Source organism: Sinohyriopsis cumingii, chromosome 6 (assembly GCF_028554795.1).
Source record: "Sinohyriopsis cumingii isolate HCF-2022 chromosome 6, ASM2855479v2, whole genome shotgun sequence".
In the NCBI taxonomy this organism is placed as follows: domain Eukaryota; kingdom Metazoa; phylum Mollusca; class Bivalvia; order Unionida; family Unionidae; genus Sinohyriopsis; species Sinohyriopsis cumingii.
In genome coordinates, this window is record NC_142966.1 from 117,133,523 (window position 1) to 117,158,575 (window position 25,053).

A 25,053-nucleotide genomic window follows, 5' to 3' on the forward strand; every position below is an offset into this window, starting at 1 on the left:
TTGTTGTTGTTGTTATTGTTGTTGTTATTGTTGTTGTTGTTGTTGTTGTGGGGTTTAATGCCATTTTTCAGTACACGATAGGCTATGCATGGCGGCCAGTATTAATGGTGGAGGAAGAACCCGGGAAAAACCCCGGGAAGAACCACTGACCCACGAGAAGCTACTGGCAAGCTTTCTCACATACCCACATTGGCCAAATCCTGGACTCGAACCCACGCAGACAGAGGTGAGATGGCAGTGATCCGTAACAGAGAGCGCTTTAGACCACTCGGCCACTCGGGGCCCCATGAATGCAGTTAGATTTGTGTTTGATATTAACCTGTCTGGTTCTATAGTTGGTACGCTAACTCTACATTTGCTTTACTTGTCCAACATTTGAATGGAAATCAACAGTTAGGGTACAGGCTGGACCAATATGGGCAACTTCCTCAAGGGCACAGGCCTTTTAAGTTATTTTTTAAAACCACACCCTATGATGTATAATAACTGATACAACCAGGTCATGGGCCAGATCTGACCCACATGTCATATTTTGCCCACCCCGTGCAAGGACTTAAAAAAAAAACATTAGGAGTCTTGTTGCCACGGCAGGACTCCATGTTCAAGTATATTGTTTGCTTCAGTAATGAAGCTCACATGCTGAGAGATGATTACTTAAATATATAATTATGCTGAGAGATGATTATTTAATTATATAAGTAAAATGTAGAATACAAAGGCTGAATATTATTTATTTACAGTATTTATTGGTCTACTATCTGACTGGATAAAACCAAAGGAAACTCATCCAATCAGATAGCTCATTACATTTAACCAAACGATTGTTGAGAATAATCACTATGATCTCTTGTCATATAACATGTTGCCTGTCATTTTCTCCATTTAAATCCTTCACTCCAAGATTGTTCAGGCATACTGACATTATGAAAGTTGCCACATTTAAGACCTACTAGATGCAACAAACTCTCCTATATTGGCCAGCCCAAAGAAGTAACCAAGGTGTGTCCTTGGACAAGTCCAACAAATTAGAGTGGGGCAGTGAGCATGTTCCCCAGGCCCACTTAGTTTGGAGACTCCCTGGTTACCATGGATAAAATTACCCATGTCTAAATAAACATATATAGGTCTACACCAGCTAATACTTAGCCTAATATAGCTATAATAATGATACACCTACAAAAGGACAGTTGAATGACTGATTTAAGGGTGTATTTGGAGATCTACATCTTAAGTACACAACGCTCCCCCCACCCACAGCCTTAATCTGCCCCTGGGCAATTTACTTTACTTGGATTGCTTCAGCACTAAATAACCTACATGTGCTGATGTGTCATCAAAAGACCCCCCACCACCACCACCAAACCAATTATTATGGCCAATTGATTTCACTAACCATGGGAAATAACTCTTTCATGCACAAGGGGGCAATTTTTCAAATCCTTGTTTCAATTTCCTACAAATGCCATTGGTTGATAAAGTGAATTAATGACTTTTGGCCAGATGGATAAATATGCAAAGCAAGCTTTATCATCAGTTCATTCAAGCTCAAACAATACATTCAACACAATAATTTAATAAAGTATTTCCAATTGTATTTGTGAAGGATAGATGGGGTCAAGTCTTGTTAATCTACCTTCCTCTACTGTGATAAAATGAAAGAGAATGGATGTCTTGTAGGATGACAACAACTTATCTCACATTTTGATTTAGCTGTAAATTTTAGTGGGTATGATTTAGGTTTCTGACTGTATTCAGTCAACATTCAATTTTTCTGGAACCTATTAGCATTCTGAATAGTTCAAATGAATGCAAACATGTAATGGGATGCTACTCTAGGTATGCACAAAAAGAAATTATCACTGGTAAATTCAGAAAAGATAATTTCATTCTTAAGACAACACAATATTCAGTATTTCTCATAATGGCTGTTGAAGAATCCCAGTAGTGTGTGTTTGTGTGTGTGCATGCATATGCATGTGTGCATGCATGCGTGTGTATAACACACACACACCTATGGCTCTTTCCGAACATTTTATCTGAAAATTGATGTTGTTGCCTTCTATTTGTAAAATACATTCAAAAGAGAAGTCATGACAAAAAAGAAAACATTGATATTTCTAAGAATTAAAATATGTGTAACTTTTTTATTCTGCTCTATTAGCATATATATATATATATATATATATATATATATATATATATATATATATATATATATATATATATATATATATATATATATCCTACCTAAAGTAGAGCATAACTAATGGAGGTTTTGTTCCACATTTATGGAAGACCTGTCACTTAATCACCATGGTAATTACCTAGGGCAGTCATTTACATAAACTTTAACATCATGGTCTTAGTCCAATGTCAATGAAAAGTGAAATGAAAGGTTTGCACATTCTTACATAATGTGTTCCTTTGAAATTTTCATGTCTTGCTGACACTGTAATGCTGCCCTTGCATGCATAAATATCAAAAACATTCAGTCTGCATATTAATGAAGGGTTGAACATCTTTGACTGTGCTAAATCAATGTACTGTTACTTTATTTACATGATAATGTATGCAGACTTGTAAAATCCTTACAATCTTTTCTTTGTCAATGTCATGTGTTGAAAAATTGCCATCGGTACTTTTGAATAAGTGCCAGACCCCTAGGGTTACATTTATCTTTTCCAGTCTGGATCCTTTCCCATGCTTACTGCTTGTGTAACCTCAAAATGTTAAGAAGTAATTTTTTATTGTGCCAGTTGAGAGATTAAAATATTTTGACATGACTGAAATACTACCATAGCAGTGATACTTAAAAATAGGACACTATGCAATTATATTTGATAATGTTGAAGCTTAAAGAAAAAGCTAGAACTATTAGTGATAGGTGCATCCCAATGTGCCCTGATCACTATAAAAATGAGCTCAGCTCAGAACAAGTAGAAATGTTAGCAATGGGTGCATCACATAGGGCCCTACTCATTGCAGTTTGCTCTTTAGGGTGTTAAACTGATTAACTCATGTGGGGAACTGAAATTAGGGGCCATAGTTATCATTTTGGGGTCAAGAGCCTTCTACATGATGATGTGAATGCTTGAAATCCAGTTCTTCAAGGATCAGGGGCCCCGAGTGGCTGAGTGGTATAAAGCGCTCACCATTCCGGATCACTGCCATCTCACCTCTGGCTGCGTGGGTTCGAGTCCAAGGCTCAGCTAGCGTGGGTACGTGGGAAAGCCTGCCAGTAGCTTATCGTGGGTCGGTGGTTCTTCCCTGGGTTTTCCAGGGTTCTTCCTCCACCAGTTATACTGGTCGCCATGTATAGCCTATCTTGTGCTGACAAATGGCGTTAAACCCAAGAACAACAACAACAAATCTTCAAGGATCCATCAATACAAGCAATATCCCATATAAACAGCATAATACACTTGCAGTCCAGGGTCTATGTTGTTTGTTCTACTGATTACTCCTAACAAACTGCACAGACCCAGATCTGCTGGAGCATAATGTGCTGGATGATCATGGCCTGCGAAGTCTGCAGTTGGACTCATCTTGTAAGTAAGCATATACAGTGTATAGACAATGTTCATAGGAATAGCATCAAAATTATGTTGAATGGTGATTTAGCTAACTCCATTTTAAAGACATGGTAGAGTTATGTCCCTTCACAATCAACCTTATATCTTCAAACTAGGATGTTGCTGATAAGCAAAACTGTTAAAGGTCACTTACAAGTTACTTCTATTTTGCATATTTAATGAAGAAAGCTAAATATTAGTCTGTACAAGTTTAAGTACAGTAAAAGTGAAAAGAATATTGATACATTCTTCACCTGCACTTCAGTCTTAAATGAGATACAAGTCATTTAAAGGTGGTATAAGCCTAAATCAGTTGAATACAAGTAAACTGCAAGTTCATGGACATTGTCATTTTCTGACAAACAGTTTACTGCAAAATACAGTCTCAAGTCCATGTGGACTAAATAAAGTGCAATCTGGTAACAACATTTAACAATTCTTTTTTATTTTCAAAGATGGAACATTGCAAGGGTCAGCCACGCAGAAAATTAGAAGATTTGGAATACTTACAGTAGTTAAATATAGAAGTGTTAAAAACATACTGGCTTATTACTTTTTCCCATTAAAAACTAAAAATACAAAATTCAAATTTAAAATAATTTGTGATAATTTATGAAATGCCATAAATAATACACCTACATGTAATAACATAAACATAAATATTTAAGACAGTTTAAAATGACAATACAATTTTAAGGTAAAGTTCAAGTTTTGAATTAGTTTTTGTTGATTAACAATAGTAAGTTTTACCAAAAAGCACCATAATAGCAACAATTCATGCCCTACATTTTGTATACACTTCACTGTTTTCATAAATACATGTAATTTTATCCATAATTTATTTCACGTAATTATAGAGGCTTACATGTTATATAAATTTTTATTTCGTTCTTAATCTTACATATTATTCAAATTAATCATTATGACATATTTATACAAGAAATTTAAATTATTTGTTTGATTTAAATTTATGAATAATGTCTTCTAAAATTAATTTAAAAATTCAATTCAATTTTTTTTCCACAAGGCAAAAACTCATCATAACCCCAAACCTGTGAATCTCAATAGTTCTGATCAGTAGCCCATTTCATACCGAATTTAACCAAATTGCTCCATAATTATCCGAATAACCTCCCGAGTTACTTTATACTCCAGCCAATCCAATGCTGGTGGTTACATGTACATAACAAAATAGCATCCATTGTTGTTTAGAAATATTTCAGAAATAAAATTAATTAAATGATTGAAATTTAAATGTAAATTATCCACAGACTTTCAAAAACAAATCTGATAAACTCATATGAAACGCATTTTATTATAGTGACGTTTCAGATGCACAGAAATAGTTTGAACAACTTGCTCTTTGATTGCCAGGATTACATTTGTTTACTTCGACACCATTTTCTTACTCACATGTACATGTCCAGATGTAAACAGCTCAAAGCTACTCTCTCGTATGGGTTTGAAATCCGCCCTGGTTTCCAGAAAATAAGACAGGATGGTTCCAATATTAAATTTCGTCAATATAGCATCGCTATTGAATATGCATTTTTCAACTCGATAAACAATGTTACAGAAGTTGATGCTGATGCTGAAGTGTTAGCCATACTTTGCCCACCACCTATTACGGTCAGCTGACCACCCGCGACGTGATCAAAATTCCGAGCAAATTACGAAGTTCACCGAAGTCTGCATGAAATGGGCTATGGTTACTTCCTTTGCTTCAATAAGCAAACTGGCCAGTACAGTATTTTTATAATTTTCATAATGGTGATCAAGGTTTTCTGGAATGTCAGCATCATTTTTATAAACCATAAATCTCTCTATACAAGGATTCATTTTATTAACTTTGTTTTGAAATAATTCCTTTAAAGGTTTTTCTATTTATAGTACATGTACCATACATGATGGTGGATCAGCATCATTTTCACACATCTGATAACCCTCTATGCCATCTGATAATCCTCTATTGATAACCCTCTATGCCATGTGATAACCCTCTGTGCCAGAATGTCTTCTACCAAATTTGGTTAAATTCTGTCAGGCATGTTTTGAGAAGTTGTTTAAAAGATGTCTTTTTCTTTAAATAATTTTTTTTAAGATTGGTGGACATATCTGATGGCTGAAGCATCATTTGTATTAATTTGAATGACTTTCATGACAGGGAGCTTTCTATTAAATTTGGTCAAAATGTGTGGCTTCTGACAAGAAGTCATATAAAGGTTTTTTATTTTTAGTAATGGTAGCCATATCTGATGACTAATGAGTATCATTTTTATAAACTTTAAAGCAGGGCCCTGAGTAGCTGAGTGGTCTAAAGCATTCAAAGCATTCACTGTTACAGATCACTGCCATCTCAGCTCTGTGTGGGTTCAAGTCTCTGATTCCGCCAATGTGGGTATGTGAGAAAACTTGCCAACAGCTTCTCATGGGTCAGTGGTTCTTTCCGGGGGTTTTCCAGGTTCTTCCTTCCCCACTTATACTGGCTGCCCTGTATAGCCTTTCTTGTGCTGAAAAATGGCATTAAACCTTACAACAATATAAACTTTAAAGGACTTCATGCCAGAATGCTTTCTGTCACATTTGGTCAAATCCTAGTCAGCACTTTTGGAGAAGTTGTTGAAAGGTTTTTCATTTGTTTGTTTTATTTTTGACTGATAACCATATTTAAAGACAAACTGGCATAATTTGTTTAAAACTGAAATGTCTTCTTGCTGTCAGATTTTAGCAATTCTGCAAGTCATGTACAGGGTTTTAACTATTATTAGCAACAGTAGCCATATTTGATAGGAGATTAGCATCATGGGTAAAAAAAAATTAAAATTCTTTGCATTAAAATGGTGTGAGTTGAATTTGGTCAAAACTTGAATTTTGTTGATGGTTTTTGACAAGACGTTTAAAACAGCAATTGTTTCCATGCATTAAATGATTGCTGGGTCATGTCATAAGCTCACTTGGCCTTGCAGCCAGGTATACAAAAAAATTCCAAAATCTATGGTAGATGTTATTTTAGGAGGAAGAAAAAACTGGTAACAAGAGAAGAATAACAAGATTACAGAGTGTGCCCCCCACCTATGTGCTACAAATAAATCAATGATTTTACAAGCTATCCCCCTGTATCCTGATAACACCCTCTCTGCCTTTTGGGTATACAGAGGTGTCACTTCCAACACTCTTTATCTAAATAGGATCAGAAACTTTTTGGTGTCATTATTGATGAATACCTAATTTTTCTGTCTCATGTTCCTTGCAGCTAGTTTCTCTCACTTCCTTTGATGATAAGCCAAGCCACCAAATATGATCAAAAACCAGATATAAATTTTCACTACAGACACACACAAAATTATGCGGAAAAAAACCTATAACATTACATATTTTACATGTTAATTCAACTCTGTTATTTGGCTTGCCCCAGTGTAATATTAAAAATCTTATTAGATGGAACATTAAAAGAGAAGTCTACTGTTTAATCTTGGTAGGATTTTTTTATTTTGCACTTTTGTTGAGAAAATTAAATTTCATTAATAAATTCACCATTTCAAACTTCTTTGAAGTGAAATTTACCATTTATACACTTGCTTGTAGCTCAAGTCCAACTGCAAATTGCATAGACCTAGATTTGGTGTCACATAATGTTCCAGCAGATCTGGGGCTTAGGTAGTCTGCCTGAAGCAATCAGTAGAACAAACAACATTTATGCGATGGCATATCAGGGATTATGTTGTTTGCCATTGAACTCAATTTATATAGAATTATTCAGTTTTTCACCGAAGGTTGCATAAAAAAATCCAATATGGGGTGATTTGTAAAAGTCTCCCACACCTTGAGATAAAATGAGTTTGCTTCAGTACCCTTTAGTCACTCATTAACCTCCTAAATGTAGGCACCCAACCCATTTAACATTCCTTAGGTCATGATATGAAAATAGTGTTCTTTAAACATTAATCCCATGGTCCCATTATATGACATCCAAGTTGCATAAACATGGGTTTACAAGGGTCAGTGTATATTCATTCCAGATCATTTCCAGTGAGTTACATTATTAACTTTTTGAACAGTCTGCCAAAGGTGGGAGTTTTGAGCTTCACCTCTTTCCAAATTGCATTGAAGTAAGAAGGAAAATAATCACATTTTCAAAAATAGCTTCAGTTTCTTCTAAATTTATCTTCTTGTTGTCTCCTGCGAAACTTTTATAATCTGAATGATTGAATACCTGGAGTGGTTGAAGTTCAGAGAAAGCATTACAGTCAGTTCTGCTGCTAGATTCTTGAATACACCTTCAACAATTCTGGCAGCATGCTAATACATAATAAAGGCTATTGCTGTGTATGGCAGGCACACTAAGAATCTTCTTAAATTCAACAAATAAACAGAACAATTGTAAAAGTATCTAAATAAGTAAAAACATACCTAAAATTCAAAATTCTGCATTAATGTGAAGAATATCATATTTCAAATTAAAAATTAAAGTGATTAGAACAGAGTAGAAACTTGATTATCCATGCAAGGATGAAAGAACCTGAAAATGTAAAATATGTAACCTGTAGATCTAATAACAAAGCAATTTTGTAAAAATAACTTAAAAACATAGGGAATATCCAAGCCAATTTTATTTTCATCATTCTTGAGAAATTTCTATTTAGAAACATGATATTTTTCATCAAATTTTTACATTAAATTAGAGCTGTTTTTCAAACATTAAATTACTTAGTACAGTATACTGATATGTGGTATCTAATGAATAAAGAAATAATCATCACATCATTAAAAAATTTAATACTGTTGTTTTGTGGCCATTCTACCATATAAATAAGGTAATATTCCAAGTCTACCTGTTTGTTCCCTGTCCACTAAGATTATTTGAAACCTGGGAGCCATGGTAGACTAGAACTGAACCACTTTTGATAAAGTTCTATTAATGAATTCTGTGGGGCCAGCTGGAGCTGGCAGGAGGTAATGAAAAAGTTTGACCCTTGTACATCATTGGAATGTTCCAGGAGCCTCCACATACCTTGCAGATTAAAGGGCTGCAAAGGAAGCATGGAGTATGTCAATGTACAGAAGAAATATATATCAGTCTATATCTGATGGATGCCAGGAACTATTTCTTAACTCTTCTGGATCAAAGTCTTAACATTAACATATCAATTAATTGCTGTCTCGTTTATATATTAGTTGGTGTCACATTTAGATATCAATTAGTTGTGTCTCAATGCAGATTATCAATTAGTTCATGTCTCATAGAAGGTATCTCATACAGATATAATTCAGATGGTGTCCCATTAGGTATCAATTAGCTGGTGTCACATTTAGATATAATTAGTTGATGTGTCTCAATGCAGATATCAATTAATTGGTGTTTCATGTAAATATCATAATCAGATGATGTCTCATTTAGATATCAATTAGCTGGTGTCAGGGTTAGATATCAGTCACAGATATCAATCAGTTGGTGTCTCAATATAGATATCAATTTGTTGGTGTCTCATATAGATATCATTCACATGGTATCTCCTTTAGACATCAAAGGAAAGAAAACAAATCCAATGTCACCATATTTCTACAACAATAAACCAGGATAAAAGATAAACCCTCTCCGATTATAAGACCAGACCCAACTTTTCAAAAATGTACTGGAAAGATCCCCGAGCTCATTACAGGAGAAATATGGTAACAATGTTATCTGTGGGGATGGCTGGGGGGAAATACAAGAATCTGCCATGAAGCAACATCATCTTCACAATTTTAAGCTTTGCCCACAATTAGAAATGAAATTTACACAGACTAATTGAATCAAACAGTGATCAAGCAATAACCATATTATTATTAAAGACCTACAGGTATAACCAAATTTAATTTTTTTTCCTTTTGTACGTTGATATATTCCATGCTTTCCTCTACAGCCCACATATCTGTGAGGAATGCAATGGGCCATGTTTTATGCAAGAAGGCTTGATTCATGGATTACCCTCACCATACCCATTTTCATAAAATGTACAGGAATGGCCTCCTAGACTTACCACTGGAGAAATAGTTTACACTGGTATATATTATTTAATGTAGAATCAATCAAAGTAAATTGCCATGACCAAGGACAAACTTAGGCTGATCCAATGGTAGGATTCAATCCTGCATCCTTTCGTTCACGAGTCCAGCATGCTAACTATTGAGTAACCAATCTCCAATTGTCACCTATGGTACATGATAGGCAGGTGTGCACACTGGGAATTCTACCTCTCCAAGCCCACAGGAAAACATTAAAGAGATAGCAAAGCAAACAAGCTGACAATCTACATATCCTGTGAGGCTCAAACTTGAAAGAAAAGAAGCACACAATTTTAACAGAGGCATGACTTTCCAGATAAGAAAAGAAACCAGATTTAAAGAAATACATTGCACAGATAAAGATAATTCTTTTCTAAACTCCTTAACCACTGAAATATATGACAATCTTATAAAGTCTGTAGAAATGTATCTGTGCTAGAATAAGGTCCCTTCACATTATTAGCTCCCCTTAGCGCTTTTCAATACTACAGAGTGAAAATAGTCTATAACTACAACTAAGGTGGCGCTCTACAGTTTCCCATTTTGCATAAGAGTTAGAATTTTAAAGAAAAAGAATTTCCCCAGCTTTCCTCACTGGTTATACTGGCTATTTAAAAAAGACCTTGTACATATTAAGTATAATTCATAGAACCTTTACCATATTTTCGCGCATTTAACACCCACCTAATTATAAGACGCACCCATATATAAGATGCGGGTTTTGACGATTTGTGTAAAAAATATTTTACATAAGACGCCCACAAATATAAGACGCATGCGGCCTAGCCATCTGCCGCACTGAGCAATTTATCTCCAGTGGTTTCCTCTCCTTTATCATAAATGAAAATTTGTCCAATGTTTCATCACCCATCGGATGTAAACAAGGCTTCATTACCATTTTTAGTTGAGATCAAAGAATTGTCTGAGGCAGGACCGCAATGGTTATCGTTTATTCTTATCTCCCTTTATTTTGGTGCATGATTGATGGGTTTAATATGGGTTACAGAGTATACAGCTTGGCCTTACTCCAGATGTGCACCGTTCAAAAAAGTACTAGCTCCACTTAGTCATTTTCACTTCCTGAACTTCAGAGGTAAATTGTATAAAAAAGAGCCCATAACTTTTTTTACATTTTATATATTTGGTAATTCATTTATTGCACTTTCAGAAGTTGGTATTGTCTCATCTGGCAAAATTAATTTTCCCTATTTTAATAGCTGCTATGGATAGTGTACTTTAGACTAATTCAGGCTGATTTTTTAGCACAAGGGAGCAGTCATTTTTGTTAGCAGTGTGCTTAAATCATGTACAATTTCCAAAAGTACAATATCCAAAGAAAAATCATCCACATTACATTAATGTAGCATAGAGGTATGCCAACATTCTCTCCATTTTGCATGTTTTAAATGCGAACAACTTCACCTTATATACGTCACTCTCTCAAAACTACATAATAACTGGTGAGTGCCCCCTAAGGGAGCAAGCTACTTTTGGTTATGCTATATACTCAGACATATGGTAAGGCCATTGATAAAGTAAAAATTATTCTAGCAGGTATACTAATATACTTTTACAGGAGAAACAACCAACTCCATACTTTAAAAAAATGTTCAGTTAAGTTTTCAAATGTAATAAAAGTTTCATTTTGATATAACATATTCTGATATACATGTACACTTAAATCAAATCAAATCTGATGTATATAACTCAAAGATTCCATATGCATCAATACCTTGTTAAGTTCTAGTTGTCTTATTTATTTACATGTAGTATAACACAGGAAATATATTTGGGAAGCAGGAGGATTTTTCATCATGCAGTGACAGTACAAGGGTTTGAAGCACATGGGGCCAATATTCTTTAGTGGCACCCCTACCAAGGCACTTGGGGAAAGGCAATATTCTTTAGTGGCACCCCTACCAAGGCACTTGGGGAAAGGCAATATTCTTTAGTGGCACCCTACTATGCTTTAGAAAACAGTTTTTATGTCAGGATCTTCCTTTCCTTCCTCCCCCGTCCCATACAAGTTTTGTGAAGACTCATCCCTGTTACAGTAGGGTGAAAGTGAAACACCGTGAAAATGTGAGTTGCAAAAGAAAAAGCAGGAACTGCCAATGGCACACCTTTCACCTGGTGCCAGGGTGCAATTGCCCCTTTCCACCCCATTCCCATATGCCACCACTGTCCACGTGTATAAATTAAATAATTTCATCCATTTAACGACTCTATTGTGAAATGCAGAGTGAAACATTTTTTATTTCTTATCATGTGTAAACCTATGTAAGATGACATTCAAGTTAATTTTATGACGCTTATTTGTCAACTTCAATTAATTTTCTCTGTGACAATGAAAAGTACTAGGTGTTTTTCTGCACTTTGGTTATATAAGTACCATATATATATGAGCTCAGAGTGGCCCAACTATAGGCCCATGGGCCAAATGAGATTAGTCGGTAATATTTGTATGGCCTATGCTAATACAAAAAGTATATATAAATCACATCCATTAAAAATAATATGGCATTTAAAGTGTTGGTATAAAGCAAAAACCAATACTATTAGTATATCAACTTGTGATCTGTCCATGGCGCAATTATACAAATATATAAACATTCTTTCAACTGCAGGCCTATAGATGAATTTTGAATTACTACTCATTCATTAATCATAAATGACTTATAAAAAGTATTAACAGTCCCTGTTTTCTAAATGATATTAAAATGGTACACAATTTCATCAGAATCCTTTCTTTTTTCCATTCCCCTCTCCCCTCTCACGCATAAGGGACAAAATAAGTAAAAGATCTGGAGTGAGAGAGAAAAACATTGCACTGGATGAAAACATTAAAACTGAACTTTTATCAAGTAACCTACAGTAATCTGGTTCGTCTTAGCAGTATGTTTACGCTTTCCTTGGGATCTATCCTGAGGCACAATAATCTAGCATGTTTAATGCTTTGTTCAACAGTTGTTTGTTAAACCTATTACATGTATAATGTTCGAAAAATTGATTATTAATTATTTAATATAAAAATATCCAAATGATCCCCCCCCACCTCTCTCTCTCTCTTGATTATCATAGCTAGATACGGGCCAAAATCCATGAAAATACTAGCGTTGGGCATTTTTACTTGTGTCATATGACAATGTCTCTGGACCTATGAATGATGTAAAGTTCACACACACACACACACAGACACACACACACACACACACACACACACACACACACTCTCTCTCTCTCTCTTAATATTTCTGGTCCATAAGGCTCATGCTGTTCAAGATGGTGGACCACCCTGTACTAGCTTAAAAATTCAAATCCAAATGCAAACAACCAAGACCATGATCTGCTATTATATAATGTACTGGCAAATCAGGGTACATCTTTCTTAATGGTTACCTTTGAGGTACATAAAACCATTCAGTTTATCATACTGGCTATTTTCCAATTAACTGAGCTTTTGTCTCATGGTTATTTTTAAACATATAAATTCAAAATCCCTAAGTTAAAATCTGAAAGCTTATTTTAAATTAACTTTCTAGGTTAATTTCAACTTAAAATGAACAACTGCTTTATTTCTACAATTTCATAAATGATGACTTTTATGAAATGCTGACATTAATTATTGGAGCATAAGTAATTGTATCATGATTAAAATGTTATTTTTTATACTTCTATTCTGATGTAACTGTTTACTTATGTTCTGGCCGAGTGGTCTAAAGCGCTCTTCGTTACGGATCACTGCCATTTCACCTCTGTCTGCGGCGGTTCGAGTCTAAGATTCAGCCAATGTGGGCATGTGAGAAAGCTTGCCAGTAGCTTCTCGTGGGTCGGTGGTTCTTTCCGGGGTTTTCCGGGTTCTTCCTCCACCATTAATACTGGCCGCCATGTATAGCCTATCGTGCTGAAAAATGGCGTTAAACCCCACAACAACAACAACAACAACTTATGTTCTATTGTAACTCTTTACTTATATACTGATGAAACTGTTTATATTTTGATTTACCTGTTTACAATGTGTTTTAAAGTATAAATTAAAAGTTTTCAATGAAGTTTGGTTGCTTCAAAGTAACAAAAGAATAAGGACACAATCGCAGTGTCTCAACCTTTTTATTCTGTTTCTCTCTATTTATTAGCCATTGACAATATATATTTTTTCTCTCACAGTAAATGTAATTAAATCATATTCACATCATTATTGCATAAAATATGTCAAATCAAAAAATATGTCAAATCAATAAATATGTCAAATCAAAAAATATGTCAAATCAATAAATATGTCAAATCAATAAATATGTCAAATTATATAGACATAACCTCACTACAGTAAACCAATTTTTTTAAAAATGTCTTGTATCAAAGGCCTCCCACCAAGTTTCTGAAAGAGAAATTGCTCTGGCCATTGTCTGGTGCCAAGATGATGGCAGAAGCCTGTGTTAGTCATTACCAGGAATCTGGTAGCATGCTATGTTTTGATGTTGGAGAGTTGAATGTCTCAATAACAACCAGTCAAAGGAAGAAAAACTGCAGTAAAAGTCATCAATCTCTGTTGCAGATACAAAATTTGCACCTATCAAAACATACATGGGGCATTTGTTTGTACAAGTCATGTTAAAAACACATTTTAGAGGTAGGTCCTGATATTTTACTGACACTCACTTTATGATGGATGTGTTACTAATACTCTGCAGTTCCATGCTGATGAAAGCTGAGTCTGGTCAGTTAAAAGACTATATTTAAATTTCCCAGATGTAGCAACCACAAGTTTTAAGTTTGGGTTCACCTTAGCTGAATGATAACAAAGTGTTAGCGATGTTGACAATGCCTGAATGATGACCTAGTATTAGAAATTTTGTCAATGACTGAATGATGACAGAGTGTTAGTGAATCATGTCAATGACTGAATGATAACAAAGTGTTAGCAATGTTGACAATGCCTGACTGATGACAAAGTGTTAGAAATCTTGTCTGTGACTGAAATATGTCAATGTGTAAGCAATGTTGACAATGCCTGACTGATGACAAAGTGTTAGAAATCTTGTCTGTGACTGAAATATGTCAATGTGTAAGCAATGTTGACAATGCCTGACTGATGACAAAGTGTTAGAAATCTTGTCTATGACTGAAATATGTCAATGTGTAAGCAATGTTGACAATGCCTGACTGATGACAAAGTGTTAGCAAATCATGGCAATGACTGAATGATGACAAAGTGTTATCAGTCTTGACAATGCCTGAATGAATGACAATGTGTTAGCAATGTTGACAATGCATGAATGATGACCCAGTGTTAGCAATCTTGTCTATGACTGAAAAATGTCAGTGTTAGCAATGTTGACAATGCCTGAATGATGACAAAGTGTTAACAATCTTGACAATGGCTGAACGATGACTAAAAGTTTCAGTGATTGTGTGTAAGGGTTGCAAAGCTATGGGTGGTTATAAAAAGTATCAATGGATGGACAGATAGACAGAAGGACAGAAAAGGTGATTATCATAGGGATCAGACATCTAAATGTGGGACCCTATTAATAAGCAGGAAATATACAGGATTCACTTTGCTCATGTGTTCAGACAAGCACCCATCTGTCCATTAAATTGTAAATCTCTTCATCAAACTGTGACCACAGATTTTCAAAAGTGTACATCGTATTCATTCTTCTTTTCTTTGAACTCGTAATCTACATATCAAGGTACTCACCCAGGTCAGCCCTGGATTTTTGCTTCACTATTCTTGGGAAAAGCATTTCCTCTGGATGATATTGCTTGTAATGCATTGAAAGTGCCATTAAAAACCAACCAACTAATCACTTTTACTTTAAAGTTCCAAGACCAGAAAATTTAAGATAATAGTTTAAATTACGATGTTTATGATAAATCTTTTCTGTCCATTTTCACATGTAATACTAAATTTGGCTTTGTTTCTAAATCTTCTAAGATGTTTCTCTAATACATACAACTAACTGGCTGATAGTAATCATGGAAGCCAAGTTTCATCAGGTAAAAAAAAAATGATGCAAAATACTTTAGAATGGTCCAGCCAGTTAAATTTTCTTTCATGTAGTGGTGAACTGACAATCATGACTCACAACAACAACCCATTCAGAACCTCCTCACCTCTTTCTGAATCAAGCTGAATAACTATGACTGTGAAGGACTTGTGTGTGTGTGTGTGTGTGTGTGTGTGTGTGTGTGTGTGTGTGTGTGTGTGTGTGTGTGTGTGTGTGTGTGTGTGTGTGTGTACTCAAGTAAAGCTCATCATTCTTTGTCAGTTTGAGGCATGAACTAAAGCTCGCCTTTCCTTTGTCAGCTAGGGGCATTAAATTAAGCTCATGATTCTTTCTCAGTTTGTGGCAGAGACAACTACATGAAAGAAAATTTAACTGGCTGGACCATTCTAAAGTATGGTCTTTCCCCGTAAAGAACCACCGACCCTTGAGAAGCTACTGGCAAGCATTCTCACATACCCACATTAGCCGATTCTGAGACTCGAACCCATGTAGACAGAGGTGAGATGGCAGTAATCCATAACAGAGAGTGCTTTAGACCACTCGGCCACTCGGGGCCCCAATGTTCAAACTGAAGTGTTGGGAAATGTTGGTGATAATCATTAAATAATCTTTTAATGTGATGCACATGGTTTCTTTTGTAAAACTGCCCATGCTGTCATTGTTTATTTCACTACTTGCATCAGTGTTCCCATTACCCATGTTTACGGATTTTCCTAGATTTTAACTCCTGTGTGTTCAGCATGTACTGTATTCAAACCAAGTTGTTTTGAACTGACTGGTTTCTAGAGTTTAATTTATGTAAATATACCAGGTAATAACTTGGTGACATACAAGTCACATTTTACAATTTTACTTTGGGCAACATGGATTTTATTTCGTTTTCCTTTAAGAATTTTAATCATATTCAATTTTTCCTACAACCTCAGGCTAAAGGTAAGGTGAGTAGTGCTAAGGTTTCTTTTGGTATACTTTGTATTGGAAAGTATTTTTGTTACGTTTTAGTATGTATTGGAAAGTGGCCATTAAAGAAACCAAGAATGTCACATGTAGTTAACTTGATGCCTCTCTAATCCAATAATACTGGACTGCAGCCTGCATATTTTCTATAATGAAAGCCCACAAAGTAATTTCTTCCAGGCATTGGCAACATAAGCTGAGTCCCTACAGCATACACTGAATATGGTATCAGAGAGGCATGCTGTGGGAACACAAAAATTTGGTCTACAGCTTCTGCACCAGCTGCTGTGCTAAGCTGGTTACCACATTATCAATACTTCTTTTTTAGTCTGTGTAGGATTTTTTAAGCAAGCAGAAGAAAAATTTCACACTTAATTAAAGATATATTTCTTCTCTGCAACTGATTATATAAAAAGCTCAATGAAGAATGATTGATCCTCTGGACCAACTATAGCTATTACAACTGTACAATTTACATAATTCTGCAATTTCATGTCCACTGATACTGACCTCTGATTACTATATTTACTCACTTAGAAGTCAAGTCTAACTGCAAACTGCATAGACCCAGATCTGCCATCACATATTTCACTGGCAGATCTGGGTCTGTGCAGTTTGTTAGGAGTAATCAGTAGCAGAAACAACACAGATCCTGATCTCCTGGTGCATTATGCTACAGCAAATCTGGATCTTTGTCTGCAGTTTGACTCAACTTATGAGTATAGACGTACATTGTACAATTTAAAAGGAGTCCCTTCCTCAAAGGTAATGCAACTATAAACTGGGTGTGGGAAGCTTGAAGAAAGTAGATCGGTCGTCTTGAACCCAAAATGATAATTTTTAGCTCCTGTTTCCATGACCTTTGATTTCTGCACTCAAGAATCAACAGGGAGGCTGCGATGTCTGCCCAAGTGTTTAGACTACCTACAAAGTTTGATGATTTTTTTTAAAACAGAAAACTTGACTTGTCAAAAGGAATCCAAGAAAATTACAATATCAGCTCCAGTGACTTTGATCTTTCACCCTTCAGCCTTAGAATCAACAGGCATCTGCCTCTGCCTACCCATGAAGTTTGATCAAAATCAAGCCAGGGAAGCTTGATTTTCAAGCTTAAAGAAAATCACATTTTCTGCTCCAGTGACCTTGACCTTGGATCTAGCAGCATCAAACTGACAGGCTTGTGCCTTAACCCCTTAAACTTGAGAAATTAAGAAAAGACCACAGCAAACAAAATTTATGTTTCAGAAACAATCTTCTGGGTAGATGGATAGACCAAATGACATTGCTACTGCTAATACCTCCAGCACCTACAACTGGGGGATACAAATTAAGTAAAAACAAGAATAAATAACAATTGTGCAATAACTGGTTCTGTGCAGTGACTATCTACACATGACTGCTATAAAATCGAAGATGCTAATAAAAAAATTAAAAAACAGCAATAATGTTGTTAGCAATGTACAATCATTATTAAAGTACAAACAGAAAGAATATACGTTAATCTATTTTAAAATATATAAAAGATAGTGTAAATCACAATATTACTAATATATTTTTAATTTCATTTATTACATACATTCTTCATATTTTGCTGCAAAAAATATTTTCAGAATTAATCATGAACTAAATATATTTAATAATATGTTCAATCAAGGTCTTTACCCAAAAATATGTGAATTCAGTTTATCTGCTTATTTGATGAAATTTTATGCTTTTTAATTATTTTACAATTCACAGCAACTGCTTTAGTCTTTCAAAACGGCCAGCCTAAAGCAAAATGTTCCCAGCACAATCGACTATTTCCAATGGAAGAAAACTCTTTACAACTGTTTGGTTTGTTTTCAATGAAATTTTCAACATATAATTGGAAATATCATGTAGAGGAAATGAGAGCCAAGTGATGTTTCCACAGATCACGACAAGGTGGTCCATCCATGTTGGCCTGGGTAGGTGTCAAATCTGGGATATTTAGATTATGGGACTGTGTGCTAACATCACTTCCTACCTTGCAATTGCATGAAATTAGAGGCACTGACACACTGTCAAGATCACTGTCTCAAGCAAGATGACTGACAGACTGACTGGGTGTTTAAAGGCACACCAACACATGGAAGACTAAATAGTGCCTAAGCAATGGAAGTAAAGTGCCTAACCCTAGAGATGCATGAGGGCAGCTGACTCCTACTGGTTTGGCAGGATTTGAACACATACTACAAAACTGCTAAGCCAGGAAAATTAAGCTACTGCTGCTGATATTTATAGTGGCTGTGCACTATGCATCACTGATTTCAATACAAATCTGATATTTATAGTGGCTGTGCATAGTAATGTATCACTGATTTCAATACAAATCTGATATTTATAGTGGCTGTGCATAGTTATGCATCACTGATTTCAATACAAATCTGATATTTATAGTGGCAGTGCATAGTTATGTATCACTGATTTCAATACAAATCTGATATTTATAGTGGCTGTGCATAGTTATGCATCACTGATTTCAATACAAATCTGATATAATGGTCAGTTCAAACATAACCATGCCTAGGGAATCCCAACATTTATATCACTACATATGATATCCAAATACTGTACCACCACTACAAATGCATATCCAAGTATCATCACTTCACATGTATATCTTAATGTCACCACTACACATGTATATCCAAATATCACTACTACACATGTCTATCCAAACATTCACCACTGCACATTTATATCCAAATATCACCCCTACACATGTATATCCAAATTACACCACTACATATGTATATCCAAATATCACCACTACACATCCATATCTAAATATCACCATGACATATGTTATCTAAATATCTAAATATCAAAACTCATGAAGAGTATACAATATGACATAAATACACAATGTGCATTCTAATAACTCATATATTGTTGCATTATAAATTATTAGCAGAATTTACTGTATCAGACTGAAGTATAGAATCATTTCTTTACCATGAGCAATAGATCAATTCATAATATAAACCCAAACAGGCATCAGAAATTAATTGGTCACATGAGCAACACATGATGTTTATTTTTAATTCATGAGGCTGTGCTCATAATACATCAACTGTATCAAAAGATCTGATTATTTCTATATCATTTAATATTTTTAAAAAGTCACCATTAGAACAAAATTAAAATGCCACGATCAAAAACACTGATTTAACTTCATTGCACTACAAACCCTAATTACTCAAAAAGATATGGCACCAAATAACAGTAATGACTGGAAAAGCAATTAAAAATGTTTACATGTTAAATTTGCTTTCTATAGCAACAATGTCTTTTTTACTTCGCTTGCAAAGCTTCAGCTTTTAAGATTGATAATATTACAAGCACTGCATCTTGAGTAATTGAAGTGGTTAACTTTGTATTAAAACTTAACATAAAATATGAAATTGTTATCTTAACAACAGTATAAACAAGCTTGTAAAACCAGAATTTTGGAGAGACAGATTATCTACAGCCATAAAATAGTTTTTGGAAAACAATCCATGCTGTCTCTGCAAATTCACCCTCCATCCCACCCCATCATGCCATCAAATATTTCTAAAAAATGGCTCTAAGTTTTTAAGTATTACCAAGTCTCATTACATTTATAAGATGATAAAAAGTTGAAGAAAAAAGAATGCAAAGTAAACTTTTGTCTAAACTATGCTTTTTCCAATGGGAGACAAGCATAGTGAACCAGTCTTTCCAGGATTGATAACATACGTGACAGACAATGAGCCATGACTGGTATACAAGTCCTCACACTGACTGTTTACACCCAGCATCACAAGTTCCACTGATCAGTTTACATAAAAACCTGTGAAATGAGAGTCAGAGTGCCAGTCCATCATTAATGTCAATGACATCAGAGCCCTTGGGAGGTCTTCACTGGTAGGAAGATCTGAGCATTAATTCTGTATAATGCAGTGAAACTTATTTATCTTTTCTGTAATCTGCAAAACATTGTAAATCAGAATAATTTGGCATCTGTAGCTTAAGCCAAAGTTTTAACTGTCAGACTTTAGCAATGAACATTTTTTTGTGTGAAATAATGATTGACATTAAATAGCATCGTGTATTATCATTATTTGGTTAGTAGGAATCTTCTTTTTAAAAAATGGCATTTCATTAAATTTACTTAATTTGCAAAATCTGCTAAAACTGATTGCCAGGATCTTGTGATCAAAAGTTAATACTGAACTTCCTGAAAATCATTCATTTCTTTTCTTCACTTCATGTTGATTTTTTCCAAAAATACATTCAAAATACAATGCATAGGGAAATTAACAATTTCCTGCAGAGATATATACATTTTATCTCTTACAAATCTACAAGCCTGAATCAAGAGTTGATGGGATATGTAGTAATTTAGTTTTAGATGTATTATTTTGTATTTGCGTATCATTTTATTCTTACAGTGTACATTTTGCAAATATTTCATCCACAACCTGAGCAAATCTGAACAAGTTTTATTCCTGTATGCATGTAGTTATCTAACATTAAGTTTTTTCAATAGTTTGGACTTTTGGAGTGAAAAAGATTTTTTTTTTAAACATAAGGACAAACATAACAGCATTTCACTACTAAATTTCCATATCTGCCATTGCGTAATGTGCTGGAAGATCAGAGCCTATTTTGTTTGTTCTACTAATCACAAATAACAAACATCATAGACCTATATCTGCCACTGCAAAATGCACCAGCACAGATTGCAGTTGGACTTGACTTATAAGTAAAAACAGTAAAAACTTTTATTTTTGCCACAAATTATTTTGAGTGTTCAAAATAATCAAACGACAGTCAAACCTGTCCTAAGCAGTCACCTCTTTAAAATGGACAAAACTGGCCTCTGAAGAAGACTGTAGGGAAACCAAAACCACATTATGATATCAATATCTTCTCAGTTAACTAGAAAAACAATGGTTTTTCTCAGGATAGCATCTGTGACTATTTTGAATCAGGGTGTTCTGCAACAGTGTAAAACAGTAATTCTCAAACTGTACTAGTGTGCCGTGAGAGATTTGCAGGTGTGCCGTGGGAGTTTTGAAAAATAGTTAAAATTGCTAGTGTTTTGAAACCTTGAATATATAAAAAAATTAAATGGTAAATCAGTCGCAAAAGTTAAAAAAGTAACATATATAAAAATGAAAACTCTGTCAGTCTGTCATTCATTGGTTTCTTTTGTAACGCGAGACTTGTGCGAGATCTTGGAAGAACTCGATCGCTCTAATTATAATAATAGTGTAATAATAAATACATGCAGCCCATTATACAGGTGTGCCGTGAAATTTTTTAGATCTTTTTGGTGCGCTGCCAAGACAAAAAAGTTTGAGAAACACTGGTGTAAAAGGTGGGTAAAATGTCAGTCTACTGTACTCATACATAAAGGCTGCTTTTGAATTCTCTACAATCATTTCCTATTGAGGATTATATTTAAGGATCAAAATCACCAGGCTATTTTTAGGAATTAGTTATCAAGCTATCATATTGTGGTGCGGCATCATGTGGTTTAAAATGGAAAACTCCTGTATCTTGTTATCCAAGTACTTTTGTTCCATCACCTAGGAAAGAATGTACATGACTAGTATCCTATATGACATTTTTTCTGTTGTCTGTTATTATCAATAATACATGATTCAATCTATTTAGCTACAAGAAACTTTCAAACATTCCGTTTACCTCCAAGATAATGAATGTGCTTCTTTTCATGCTAAGAAACATAAGTTGATCATTTGTTGTTTGTTCGACTTTCACCACTCACATCTGAAGCATCACTCTTATTACCGGAAAAACAGAAACAGTAATATGTTTATCATGGCTAACTGTCAGGTGAGTTTTTCCGTCTGCAATATTCATGGTCCAAATCTACTTCTTTCTTCGCTATCAGCTTTCAGCACATCTTCTGAGAAATTCTTTTTGATAAATTAATGAGAAACTAAAAAGACAAAATACCTGCTGAGGTCTTGCAGTGTCAAAAAGACAAGATGATGTGTTAGTGTTTATGAAAGTCACACCAGGTATAACAAATATATGTTGTACATCACTTACTCAAGTTACTAATTAAAACTTGAGTAAAATTGGTCCAAATTTTGTACCCAGATATACAACCTTTCTTCCTCAATAAGCGGTGAGGTTTTTGATGATGAAATCACCATCATTTTTATATAGGACCAAGTACATACTGCCTGAAGAATTTTAGTGAAAAATCATGTTGCTACAACAATCTGTTTACATGGAGTACCACATATTATTCACTTGCAAGTCGAGTCCAAATGCAAACAGCACAGACCCAGATCTTCCATCACATAATGCACTGGCATATATCGGTTTATGCAGTTTGTTAAGGGTAATCAGGATTTTAAAAAATCAACGAAAAAAACAACAGAGACCCTGATCTACCAATGCATCATGCAACAACAGATAAGGGCCTATGCTGTTTGCAATTGGACTTGACTTGCAAACATGTATATATGGTAGTCATAAAATGAGTTTCATGATAACCAGCTGTGGCTGCCATACTGGGGACATCTGCATCATTTTCATTCAGGACCAAGTGTGTATCATAAAACTTATATAGTGGAACCCATTAGCAATATGACCATCAATCAGACAGGGTGGAACAACAACAACAACAACAGGATTTTCAATGTAGCCATTATGGTGGCTATGTTCTGGATGTCCTAATGAAGCCATTTTCATTTAGCACTATGTAAGGTCATCAGAATCTTAAGCCTTTTTGTGAAAACCTCATTATTGCTATAAAAGCATCTAGTCAGGAGTAGTGATTACACATTCAAGACTTTGCCATGGTGGCTGTGCTGGATGTCAAATCGGCACATTTTTCATTTAAGACCATCAATGTGTCATAAAAGCCTTTTTGTGAAAACCTAATGCTGATATGACTATCCATCCATTCAGGAAGAGTGATAAGATTTTGATGTCAAGGGGTCACATTGGCAGCAACCTTCATTTAGGACCATTTACAAGTGCTAAGAAGAGTTTAAGTGAAAATCTCACGATGATATGACCATGCACTCAGAATGAGTTTTCTAGGAGGAAAACCATGGTGATCATGCTGTATGTCATATCAGGACCAATTATTACAACCATACACATATCATGAGAATTCTTTTATTGAAAACCACATGTTGATGTGAAAATTCATTCAGAAGGAGAAAGCAAACAAGATCTTAAAGACAACAACCATAGTGGCCAAGTTTGTTGTCAGGCTGGTACCATTTAAGACCATCTACAAGTTTTGAGAAGTCTTTTAGTTAAAGTCCGCCTCAATATGATCAACTAATCAGGAGAAGTGAAAACAAAATTTTCAAACTGGCAATCACTGTGGCCATAATGGAATTTTAAATGGTACCGTTTTTATTTAGTGCCATCTCTGGATGAAACTGTATTCCGAGATTCATGATCTTCCCCTAAGTAGCTTATGAACAGTAGCAATAAACAACTGCTAATGGATGATAGATGGACAGATGACATTCCATTACACAAATTCTTATTTCCAACTAGCAGAGCTAAATATTTCAACCTACTTTCACTGATAGCATTTTTTGTTTATTTTTATAATGATATAATGAAAGACTGAGCTCAAGTAGAACAGTACCGAATCTTGAATTGTTGAGATAAACACACAAAATTTTGCATTTCTTAAATATGTCAATATCAGTGAACTGTGTAAACATTCAAAGTTACTGAAATACAACAGAACTCTGATTAACCATTTACTGAGAAACATGAGAATGGTCTGGATAAGAGTGTGTGTAGTTTGGATTTTTAATGTAGCTTTAACAATGTTTCAGTCATATCACTACAACATCTGCAGTGTGACAGTTTATAGTGATGTTTAGCACTGGGGCATCAAGCTGCAGACATATAACATCATGTCCCACCCAGTCACATTATCCTAACACCAGGTCAACCAGTCTCTGGATCACTCAGCAGGAGTTTGAAACCACCTGCATCTAACATTACTAGGCCACCAGAGTGGTCATCTGGATAAGAAAGAGTTCTGATAATTAAACCTGTATCTGAATATACATATAGTTGGGGACATGGTGGCTCAGTGGTTAATACATTGGACTTGTGACCAGAAGAGTGCTAGTTTGAATATTACCAAGACCAGTCCACTGTAAAGTGTCTCTCAGCAGGACGTTTACTCCAATGGCTACAACATAATCTTTCATGTGCTGATATACCATTAAACACCAATTAATCAATAAACATATTATAGTTGTTGGAAAGGAGATTGGAACCAAGGTGACCATGACAACAATGGGGCAAATATATGATGATATTTATTGATGGCACTGATTCCCATTCTATGAAATCATCCTAACCTGTCCAAAACACAAATGGTTCTGACACTCAGGTTTGGAAAAAATTCAGTGGGACTTAACTCTCACAAGTCTGCAGGATTACCCACCTAAAACAAAATT

At 34.9% G+C, this 25,053-nt stretch overlaps 1 protein-coding gene across 1 annotated transcript in view; it reads right to left on the reverse strand.

The window, feature by feature from the left end:
• LOC149797807 (FRAS1-related extracellular matrix protein 2-like) overlaps nucleotides 1–25,053 on the reverse strand; it is a 266,726-nt gene that overhangs the window by 101,318 nt on the left and 140,355 nt on the right. The window lies entirely within an intron of this gene.